The 12640-nt window shown below is 37.1% G+C and overlaps 1 protein-coding gene across 1 annotated transcript in view; it reads right to left on the bottom strand.

Moving 5' to 3' along the window:
• EPC2 (enhancer of polycomb homolog 2) overlaps positions 1 to 12640 on the bottom strand; it is a gene marked incomplete at both ends in the record, with an annotated part of 103738 nt that overhangs the window by 64823 nt on the left and 26275 nt on the right. The window lies entirely within an intron of this gene.

Here is a 12640-nt window from a genome sequence, read left to right as displayed (position 1 = left end):
TGAGGACCCCATACTCACTATGATCATTTGCCCACCCAGCCCTGAATAGATCACTAAGCAGAAAATAGCCCAGAGAAGAGCTACCGGAGAGATTCCAGAGCCACCCCAGAGTGCACCCCAGAGTGCACAAGGCCCCAGCAGCCATGCCTGCCAGCCAGTACCGTGCTCAGAATAGTGGGCCCACACACAACAAAAGCCCCAACTTCAGCAGAGCAAACCCAAAGCAAACAACGGGGAGAAAGAAAAGTACAAATGGCAAAGCAAGTCCTCAAGGGACCAATACATCATAGAAAACAAAACCTTAGAATCAAACCACAAAGATGTAGAAGAACTTTTATGCCTATCAGACACAGAATTCAACAATGTCATGACTAAGAAAAGTAAAGAATTGGAATAATACAAAAAAAATTTAGAAAAAGAGACATGCAAAAAAACTCAGAAAAGCAAATGAATACTATGAGCAACACAGTCAAGGAAAAGAAGATCAAAACTGAAAATTTAAATAAGAAAGTAATTGAATTGCAGGATGTAGAAGGATCAATGGAGAATATGAGAAATTCTAAACAGAGTCAAGGAAGTAGAATAAACCAAATGCAAAATCAAATCAGTGAGCTCCAAGATGCAAATGGGGGAAAGAATTAAAACAGAAAAAGACAGCTACAAAAGAAATATAAAATGAAGCAACACAGAATTATCTGAGACAATGAGGAAAGGTAATTAAGAATCACAGGCATCCCAGAAGAAGAGAGAAAACTGAAAAAATTATTTCAAGAATCAATGGATGAAAACTTCCCGAGCTTAAAGAGAAAAAGAACATAAAAATACAGGAAGCTAAAAGAACATTAAAGTTACCTAAATAAAAGGAAAAAGGAGATCCACAGCAAGATATAGTAGCAAAACTTCCAAGAGTTGGAAACAAGTTAAAAATAGTGAAGCTGACAAAGAGGAAAAAGATAACCTACAAAGGAACCTCGATTAGGCTAACATCAGATTTCTCTGAAGAAACACTATGGGCAAGAAGAAACATATTTAAAATACTCCAAGATAAAAACTTTCATCCAAGAATACTCTATCCTGCAAAGCTCTCCTTCAGACACAATGAAAAAATAAAGGTATTTCTTAGAAAACAGAATCTTTGGGAGTTTGCAACCACTAAACCCCCCTTCCAAGAAATACTAAAAGGAGCACTAGTATTTAAACCAGAGAGAAATATATACAAAGAAATGAACAAGCAACTAAATAGAACCACAAAACAAAGGAAAATGACAGTAGCAGACCTTCATACATCAGTAATTATTCTAAATGTCTACAGACTGAACTCATCAATAAAGACACAATATCTAGCTGGATTAGAAAACAGAATTCAACTTTCTGTTGAACTTCCCTAGTTCCAAGGATAAACACAGACTGAAAGTAAAAGAATGGAAAACAATTCTACAAGCAAATGATACCCAAAAGAACACTTACCAAATGAAGGAGCACCAAAATACATCAATTACTACTCAATCAGAAAATAGACATTGGAGAAAACACACATGTGGCTGGAGATTTCAGCACTCCACTCTCACCAATGGACACAGCAAATGAGACAGAAAATAAATAAGGACACAATTGCCCTAAACAAAAATCTATATGACATAGATCTAATACACATATAAGGCACTGCATACACAAAAAGCTGAATATATATTTTTCTCAAATGAACATGGGTCATTCTCCAGGATTGACCATATAGTGGTAAGACAAGCATAAACAAATTTATGAAAACTGTAATCATACCAAGTATCTACTTTGACCGTAAATGTACTGAACTAGAAATCAACTACAAAAAAAAACAAACAAAAAAAAAAAACAGGAAATACTCTAATATGTGGACAATGAACAACACACAGAGAACATGCATCGTCAGAAAAAAATTGAAAAGCCTCTAGGTGCCCTAGCTGGACTAACTGGAATGGTCTTACCCTATATGAAGTAAACCTGTAAAGACTGAAACAGGACACTTTTTTCCAAATGTATGAATCAAAGTAAAAAAAAACAAAAACAAAAAACAAACCCAAACAAACAAAAAACACAACCAAAAACCACACACAAGACATGGGAAGAATCAGGGAGAAATGGTTCAATCAACAGAACAAAATAAATCTCCAGAAACTCATTCTAAAGAAATGGAGTACTATAAATTATCTGCCAACAATGTTTAAAATAATCACCTTAATAAGGTTCAATGCACTACAAGAGAACACAAATAAGATAACAAAACTATGGAAATGATGTATAAACAAAATAAGAATAGCAATAAAGAGAAAAATATTAAAAAAAAAAACTCTTGAGCTGAACACAACTTAACTGAAAAATCCAAAGATGAATACACAATGGTGACTTGCTCAAGCAGAAGAAATAATCAGTGAACTCAAAGAGAGATCATTTGATATTGAGACAGGGAAAATGAAGTCTATGGGACTTAGGCTTACCAACAGACCCATATAGCATTAGGGGAGTCATAAATAAGAGGATAAAGGAGCAAAGAGATTGTTTGAAGAAAGAGTACTCCCCCAAGCTCCCAAATTTTAGAACAGAAATCTACATCTAAATTGTAAATTTCAAGGCACCCCATCAAGATTATGTGTCCATAGTAAGAGGTTTGCATTCTAATTAAACTGTCAAAAGTGAAAGACAATGAATGAATCTTGAAATCTGTATGAGAAAAAAAACAAATCATCACTGATAATTTATTATTATCAGTGATTTCTTTCAAAAACAGTACAGGTTAGAAAGGAGTGGGCTATCTTCAAAGTACTGAAAGAAAGAAAATTGCTCTACTTGATACCGTAATTAGAAAAACTGCTATAAAAAAATGAATGAGAGAAAACAAAGCCCTCTGCTAAGTAGATAAATACAGAAATTTATAATACTGTAATGGTGATGCATAAGTGTCTCTAAATTCTGGTACAATTTTAAAAGATAAAAGCATGAAAATAACTGTTAATTATCAAACTGTTAATACACACAAAATATAAAACAATAATTTGTTCAATGATAATACAAACTGGAGGAGAGGTACAGGATTTGGGCTTTTGCATAAGACTGAATTTAAGGGGCCTCCCCGGTGGCGCAGTGGTTGAGCGCTGGGTTGCGAAGCTGCCCACAGTCTCTGCAGCGCTGGTTCGATCCCCGGCCGCCAGAGAGGGTCCCACATGGCACACAGACCTCTCCTGCCGCCCGCTGCTCCCCTCAGCAGTGTACTTTGTCACTCTGCCTGTTCTACTCTCCGCTCTGGTGAATTCTCTCACCCTCCCATGCCTCTGACTGTACCCAGTGCTTGTATAAATAAATAAATAAATCTTAAAAAAAAAAAAAAAAGACTGAATTTAAGTCATCAGCTTTATGCAATCCTATAGTAATCACAAATACAATACATATAAAAGCTGGACCAAAGCCCCCCCCCCACACACACAGATGGACAGAGTAAGAAAGTACTCAATTTATGTCACTATCAAAAAAAAAAAATCAATGAAATATATAGTCAGCTGACTAGGAAAAGGGACAAAATAAGTTCAAGACACAGAAACAAGCAACAAAATGGTAACAGTAAGTCCCTCAGTATCAATAATAAAATTTAAATGGATTGATCTCCCCAATACAACATTCCCCATAGAGTGTAAGAATGTATTAAAAAACAAAATCCAAGTAGATGCTATCTATAAGACTCACTTTAGATATAAGGACATAAATATCCTGAAAAAGAAGAACCAGGGCAATATTCTACGCAAATGGTAATGGGAAGAGACCAGGAATGGGTCATATTTACATCTGACAAAGAGATTTAAGTAAAATACTGTCATGACTAACAATGCAGGAAAAAACACCTAAAGATTTTGCCCCAAAAGCCTTATCAAAACTAGTAAATACATTCAACAAAGCTGTATGATACCAGAGCAACACATGAAAATCAGCTGTTTCTATACAATAACAATGAACAATCTGAAAAGGAAATTAAGAAAACAATACCATTTATAATAGTATCAAAAAGAATAAAATATGAATAAACCAGGGAGGTGAAAGGCTTCTACAAATGAAAACCCCAAACTGTGTTGAAAGAAGTCAGCAATGTAAAGATACCCTGTGTTCATGGATTGGAAGACATAAAACTAGAAATACATGATCCAGGAATTCCAATGGTGAGTATACATGAGCAGAAGAACTGAAGATAAGATCTCAAAGAAACATCTCCACTCCCAGGTTCATTGCAGCATTATTCCCAATAGCCAAATGATAGAAACAGTCAAGTGTTTATTGACAGGTTAATAATGGATAAACAAAATGTGTTATATATTTGTAACAGACTACTAGTCAGTCTTAAAAATCAATTCTCAAAAGGGAATAAAAAAGGACATTTTGATACACGCTACAACATGGATGAGCCTTGAGAACACTATTGTAAGTGGAATAAACCAGTGACAAAAAGACAATACTATGTGATTTCACTTATATGTAGTCTAGAGGAGTCAAATTCTTAGAAACAGAAAGTGGAATGGTGGTTCTGGGAAGAGAAAGAAAAGCGAAGCTGTAATTCAACAAAAGTAACCCAGAACAACCAACTGTGAAATATATTTAAATGAAACAATTTCAAAAGTAATAAAAAAACTTCTCAAGACCGCCAAACAACAGTAATAATACATATTATTACAAATTATTAACTTATTTTTTAAAGCTTTATCTATCCATGCACACAAGAACTGGGGCACAGGCCAGAGGTGTGTTTGTGGGGGGGGGGGAGATTCATCAGACACAGAGTGGGGAGCAGAACAGGCAGATCTACTGAAATACACTGCTGAGGAGTGCAGCAGGCGAGCCGGGAGAGGTCTGCTGCACCATCTGAGTGACCTTCCTGGCCGGGGATCAAACCCTCACTGCAGTGGCTGCGGATTGCCCACAGTGCTGTGTCCCAAACCCTTGAGCCACCAGATAGGCCCCCAATTATTAAGTTTAAAACAAAACATAAAGCCAACACATAAAGCACCCTAATGTATGAAGTATATCTCAAAGACAGGGAAAAGGTTGGAAGACTTTATATATAAAGATCTGCACATTAAAGTGGAAATAATACAACTTAAAATGGGAGAAGGAAAAAAAAGCCAACTTTCTCAAACACCAAAAGAAATCTTCTTAGAGACAAAAGAGAAACAAAAAAACATCAAATCTAAAGGCCTTCAGACCATGAAAGAAGCCATCACAAAACCAAAAAGGCAACCTGTGAATTGGGAGAAAATATCTGCACATCACATGTCTGGCAAGGGGGTAATTTCCAAAACATATAAAGAACTCATACAATTCAACAACAAAAATACAACAACCCAACAGAAAAATGGGCAACTTCTCCAAAGAACACATACAGATGGCCCATGGACACATTTTAAAAATGTCCAACGTCACTTATAAGGGAAATGCAAATCAAAACCACAATATGAGCTAACAGTTTAAACATGTGAGAATGGCCTTATCAAAAAGATAGAAGTTAAGTGTCAGCAAGGGTGTGGAGGAAAAGGAGCCCTAGTTCACTGCTGGTGGAAATATAAATTAGCACAACCTCTACGGAAAATAGTATGGTGATTTCTTAAAAAAACTAAGACTGGAAATATCACATAATGCAGCAATACCACTTTTAAATATTTATCTAATAAATGAGAACACTAACAGGAAAGACTATAGATATTTATGTGTAAATACATACGTATGTATCCCTGTTTATTAGAAGCATTTTATTCGTAATAGCCAAAACACGGAATCAAATTAAACACCCATCAAATCTATCTATCCCCCTTACTCCCCTTTAGAGGGGATAAAGAAATTGTAACACTCACTCCCCTCCCCCCCGGAATATTAGTTATGGAAAAAATAGATGAAACTGTTTCTTTTGCAACAAGGATGGAAACTGAGGTTATGGTGCTAAATGAAATGTCAAAAAGTAAAAGATAGGGCCTCCCCGGTGGCGCAGCGGTTGAGCGCTGGGTTGCGAAACTGCGCGCGGCCTCTGCGGCGCCGGTTCGATCCCCGGCTGCTCCCCAGCCACCAGAGGAGGGTCCCACATGGCGTACAGACCTCTCCTGCCGCCCGCTGCTCCCCTCAGCAGTGTACTTCGGTCCTTCTGCCTGCTCTGCTCCCCGCTCTGGCTCTGGTGAATTCTCTCACCCTCCCGCGCTTCTGACTGTACCCAGTGCATGTATAAACAAAACAAACCAGCAAACAAATAAATAAAGCATGCCTCTATAAAAAAAAAAAAAAAGTAAAAGATAATCACCAGATGGTTTCATTTATTTGTGGAATAAAAATAACCGAAGAATACAAAGTGGCAAAATACAACAAAAATAACTTAAAAAATTTTTTTTAAAGATTTATTTTATTTATGCATACAAGAACTGGGGTGTAGGCCAGAGGTGCTGGGGGTGAAAAGATTCACCAGAGACAGAGTGGGGAGCAGAACAGACAGACACTGAAATACACTGCTGAGGGGAGCTGCCGGCAAGACAAGAGAGGTCTACTGCACCATGTGGGTTAGCTCCCTGGCCAGGGATCAAACTCATGCTGCAGTGGCTGGCGATAGGTTAACAGCACTTAGACTTTAACCCCTGTGCCACCAAGGAGGCCCTAAAAATAACTTTTATACTCTGTGAAAACTATGGTGATTACCAGAAGGGAGGGGAAGGGAGTAGAGGGGATATACGTGATACAGCACTTGAGTTTTGGTGGTAGGTGAATAAAGCATGTACACATATTGAGGTGTGAAGCTGTACTCTCAAAATAACAGTTTTGTAAATGAATGGAAATACCAATAAGATCTGATTAGAAGTTTCTAACAGTTAACTTATTTATTCAATAATCATGATAAATAAAATTGGAAATAACCTAATTATCGCCAATACTGGAGTAACCATAATTTAGTGTATCTATATAGTAGACTTACACACTGGTATTTAAAACTTTCTGGAAAAACAATTTAAACAAATTTGAAAATATGTATTCAAGTTTGCAGAAAGAAGAGGAAACAAAGTTATTTAGTCAAGATTAATTAAAGATAATCTCAAATACAGTAAGGTAGGACAGTATGTGATAGCATCCATAAATGCTGAATTAAAAATGAAAGTCTAAAAGAATTGTGCCAAAATATTGGTCAATGAAGTAGTCTCTATTATCTTGACATTTTGCATAATTTAATCAAAAGAATGTATTACAAAAAACAACCAGTGTCAATCTTTAAAAAAACATTTAAATTGATCTGGTATTCCTTCCAGAATCCAAGAAAATAAAAGGAGAAAGACACACACACACACACACACACACACACACACACAAAAAAAAAAAAAAAAAAGTCTTGGGCCTCCCTGGTGGCAAAGGTGGTTGAGCACCACAATGTAAAGCTGTCTGCAGCCTCTGCAGCATGGGTTTGATCCCGGCGGGCAGGCGAAAATCCCATATGGCGAAGCAGACCTCTCCTGTCTCGCCTGCTGCTCCCCTCAGCCGTGTATTTCGTCAGTCTGCCTGTTCTGTTCCCCTGCTGTCTCCGGTAAATCTTCTCACCCTCCTGCACATCTGGCCTGTACCTCGGTTCTTGTATAAAAATAAATAAATCTTAAAAAAAAAAAGTCTAGGTAAGTCCTCATCCTATTACAGTAATAATAAACCTACTTTGCTTCCATTATTAACATATAAAATCTTACCCTCAGCCCTGGCAGCATGTTAAAATCACCTGCAAATCAAATATGGCCTACCTAGGAGACAAAACCATTTAAAAGGCTTCAGCAGCTGACTCCCACTCCAACAAAGATAAAATACACACAATGGAATATTATTCAGTCATAAAAAGGAATGAAGTACTGGTGTATGGATGAGCCTTAAAACATTATACTACATGAAAGAAATCAGATATAAAAGGCCACATATTTTATGGTTCCTTTTACAAGAAACTTCTCAAAAAACAGGAAAATCCATAGAAAACCAAAGTTTATCAGTGTTTGCTGCGGATGGAGGTAGGCAGGAGCAAGTGGGAGTAAGACAGACAGTGACCAAGGGGTATGGGTTTTTTAGGGAGATGGAAGTATTCTGGGACAAGACAGCTGTGATGGCTGTACAACACTGAATATACTTAAAACCAGTGAATTGTACATCTTAGTATGGTTAGGTATGTTATATGAATTTTATCACAATACAAAAATTGCAAAGGCAAAAAATGACAGACTAAATTCACCCTTCTTTATGAAGTAACAACAAAAGTATATGACAAAAGAGTTAAAAGAATGGTTTCCTAGATACTGAACACCAGTTAATGAGGATGATGATCCCTGAGAGAAGGAAAACAAAATTAGGTGAGTTCTACAATTGCCTCATTTTTTACTGTCTTGGAAAAGTTTCACACTGTGGAGCAGGAGAGTGAACTGAGACAGAGCCTACAAGACTTTCTGAATTGAAGAAACAGAAATGAGTCCAAGAAGACTAAGGTCCCCAGAGTCAGAGAGGAATAAACTGCACTGAGAGAGAACATGTATCTGCAGAGGATTTTTTTTGAATATTCATCATAGTGCTGATTAGCAAATAAACTATCTGATAGTGGAGAACTATCCAAAAGAAATGGAGGAACAGTTCTTGTCACTCAGAGTTGAGAAGAGTGCCTGTTCCCACCAACAACATTGGAAACAAAAAGAAATGCTGCACAGAGAAAGAAAGATAAGGATGACATTGGCTTTCTCATCAGAAACAATGCAAGTCAACCAAGAACTGGCATCTAGAAACAGATTACTCCCTCAGAATGAACGGAGACAAGAAATTGGATGCTTTTGCCCAGGCAACGCAGAATTTCATCCAGTACTTCTCCCAGATTGGCAAGGCGCTGACTGAGAATGAGCTGGGGCATCCTGAGACAGGAGGTGCTACTGCCTGGCTCAGGGAGGTCCGGGAGTACAATGCTGCTAGATGCCTAAGTACTATCAGGGTTTGGTAGTATTAATAGCATTCCAGGAGCTGATGGAGCCACAAAAGCAGGATGCCAAAACTCTCCAGGGGGCCATGATTGGGCTAGTTTGTGGAATTACTCCAAGCTTTCCTCAGACAAAATCACGGATTCAACTGTCTCCTGACGGGGGTGGCCTTGCTGGCACCAAAGGTCAGGCATAGGTATGGATGCCATCAATGATGCTATGCTTCGGGAAGCATGCATCTATCGTCTGCTGAAACTACTGTCAGCAGTCATATTTTCTGATAAACTAATTGAGCACTTCCTGCATGCGATGTTCCCTTCAGACTGAGACTGGACAGGCCCTGGACCTCATCACAGCTCCTTAGGTCAAGGTGGATCTGGATGATTCACTAAAAAGAGGTACAAATATCTACTGTCAAGTACAGACTGCTTTTTACTCCTACCTCACTGTAGCTGCTGCCATGTACCTGGCAGGCACTGATGGGGAGCAGGAACATGCCAACACCTAGACGATCCTCCTGGAGCTGGGAGAATTCTTTCGGATCCAGGATGATTACCCTGACCTTTTTGGGGACCCCAGATTGACTGGCAAGACCGGTACTGACATCCAGGATAACAGATACAGGTGACTAGAGGTTCAGTGTCTGCAGGCCTCTCCAAAACAATAGGAGAATTATGGGTAGAAGGACACCGAGGTGGCAGCCTGGGTAAGGTAATATACAAGGAGCTGTATCCGCCCGCTGTGTTCATGGCAATATGAGAAAGGCAGTTACAACCTCCTTATCAGTCTCAGTATGCTGCATGCTACACCCCAGCCCCTGTTCATCTTCCTGGGACTCAAAGATCTACAAGCAGGAAAAATGACCCAGAGACTGAGAGGCGTGAGGGGAGGCTTGCAATAAATTATTGTCTCACCTTAAAAACAAACTAAAAAAGCAAGTAAGAAAACTGTAGCATCATTTTCATTCTTAAAATGCCGGAAGAAAAAAACTGCTCACCTAAAATTTCACATCCAGCAAAAATACCAAAATAGAAGTGATGTGGTGCACAATAATGCACATGTAGTTAAGTCTGCAACATGCTTATAAATGAAGATAAATTTATGATATGCTTTGCCACACATAAATGGGCAAAATTACATACAAAAGCTGAAAATATTTATCACCAATAGACTTGTACTACAAAAAATGCTAACAAATCTTTTCTAAAAAAATGGAAATTGGACCAGATGGAAATAAGGATTTAAGACAAACTGATGGACAGCAGGACTATTGATACGTACAAGAAAATATATGTCTTTTTCTTATTTATTGAAAAGTATTTGTAAAATAATTGATTAAATAAAAATAGTTAACAATGTATTAAAGTAGTTCTTGCTTATGTAAAATTTATGAAAACAGTAGAATAAGGGCTGGGCAGGAAGGGAAGCAAGTACACTATTTTAAGTTTCTTACATAAATGGTATGTCATTTGAAGGTAAATTGTCATAAATTTAAGATAACATGTTATAAAACCTTAAAGCATAGTTCCTGCAAAATCTATGCTGTAGGAGGTTGTCTTGTGCGTTATAGGATCCCTAAACTCTCCCACTAGATGTTGGTAGCACTCCCTAATTGTGGAAAGTAAATGTTTCTTGACATTACCAGTATCCTCTGGGAAATAAATCAGACTCCCCTGAGAGCTACATTCTTAAAGCAGTCACTAATATTTAAAAAAAAAAAAAAAAAGAGAAAGAAAAGTTAATAAGCCAACAGAGGTAAAATGGAATCATTAAAAATAATTCCAAAAAAGGCAGACTAAGATGGGGAGGGAATAAAGAAACAAATAGAAAACAGTAAGGTAAGAGTAAAATCTACCATACCAAAAATCATATTAAATCTCAGTAAAAATCATATTAAGTTGCAGAAAAAGAAAATCTACAAAAAACCACACTACTGATGTTTGATCTACACATTCAATACAATCCAAATCAAATTCTAATCAAGTTATTTGTAGATAATGAAAAAGTGATCAAATTTAATGGTGAGAAACTCAAAACAGTCACATGGCATGGATTTTTGCTCTCACCACTTTGTTTCAAAATTGTACCAAAAATTCTGGCTAGTGCAGTAAAACAAGTAAAGGAAATAAAAAGTATACAGATTGGGGGAAAAAAAAAAAACTCTTTTTCTTTGCAGATGACATAATCATTGATGCAGAAAATCTGAAAGAATGAGTAACAACAAAAATCTTCTGGAACTAGTAAGTGATAAAAGCAAAGAGGCAGAATTCAAGGTTGATACACAAAAGTAAAATCACTTTTCTTTATATCAGCAATAAAAATTTTTTTTTTAAAAATTGCATCATTTATATTGGCATTCCCCCAAATGAAATACCTAGGTATAACTCTAAAATATACAATATCAAGACAAATCACAAAATTCTTATGAATAAAATCAAAATATTGAATATTCCACATTCATGAATAGGAAGAATTAACATTGACAAGATGTCAGTTCGTCCCAAATTGGTCTATTCATTCAATACAAAACCAATCAAATTCTGATCTACTTATTTGTAGATCTTGAAAAGGTGATCTAAAGTTTGTAAGGAGAGGTAAAAGACAAAGATGGCCTTCAGAAAGTGATGAATAGATCCATGGTAGTGCATCCAGACAATGGAATAGTAACAGTAAAAAAGAAATGTGCCATCAAATCATAAGAAATGGAGAGCCTTAAATACATATTACTAAGTGGAAGAAATTAACTGAAAATGCCAGATATTGTATGATTCCAAGTATGTGAAGTTGTGGAAAATGCAAAACAATGGAGATAATAAAAAGATAAGTGAGAGATAAAAAGGTGTAGAACAATGGATTTTTAGGGCAAAGAAAACACTCCACAAGGTACCATAATGATGCATACATATCATTAAACATTTGTTCAAACCCAAAGAATGTACAATACCAATAATGAAACATAACAAAAACTATAGACTTTGACTGATTATGATAACTCAATGTAGGTTTACTATTTGTTACAAATGTACCACTCTGGTGAGGGATGTTGATTAATAGGAAAGCTGTACATGTGTGGGAACAGTGTATATGAAAAATCTGTAACATTCCCTCAATTTTGCTGCTAACCTAAAACTGCTCTAAAAAAAGTCTTTTTAAAAAAATGATGAGATATATAAGACTTCAACACCACAATTAAGAGACATAACATTGCCAGCCTGAATTATAAAACAGTAAGACCCAAACATAAACTGCCCACAAAAAGTACTTATAAAAGAAATGCACTAAAATATAAAGACAAGTTTAAAATTAAAAAATAAAATGATATGACATGCTAACAGTGGTAAACTTAGTATGATCATGTTGACATCTACATGATTTGAGAGCAAAGCATATCGCCAGGAAATAATAAGTTTATTTCATAACGTTTAAAGGAGTCAATTAGGGCCTCCCTGGTGGCTCAAGGGTTTAAGCACAGCACTGTGAAGCTAACAGCAGCCTCTGCAGCATGAGTTCAATCCCTGGCCCGCCAGGGAGCTAACCCACATGGTGCAGTAGACCTCTCCTGTCTTGCCCGCTGCTCCCCTCAGCAGTGTTTTTCAGTCAATCCACCTGTTCTGCACCCCACTCTGTCTCTGGTGATTCCTCTCACCCCCGCCCCCACACCTCTGGCC

The sequence above is a fragment of the Talpa europaea genome (genome assembly GCF_964194135.1).
Source record: "Talpa europaea genome assembly, chromosome: 1".
Classification (NCBI taxonomy): Eukaryota; Metazoa; Chordata; class Mammalia; order Eulipotyphla; family Talpidae; genus Talpa; species Talpa europaea.
The sequence above is the reverse complement of the archived record's forward strand: the minus strand, read 5'-3'. Positions and strand labels throughout refer to the sequence as shown.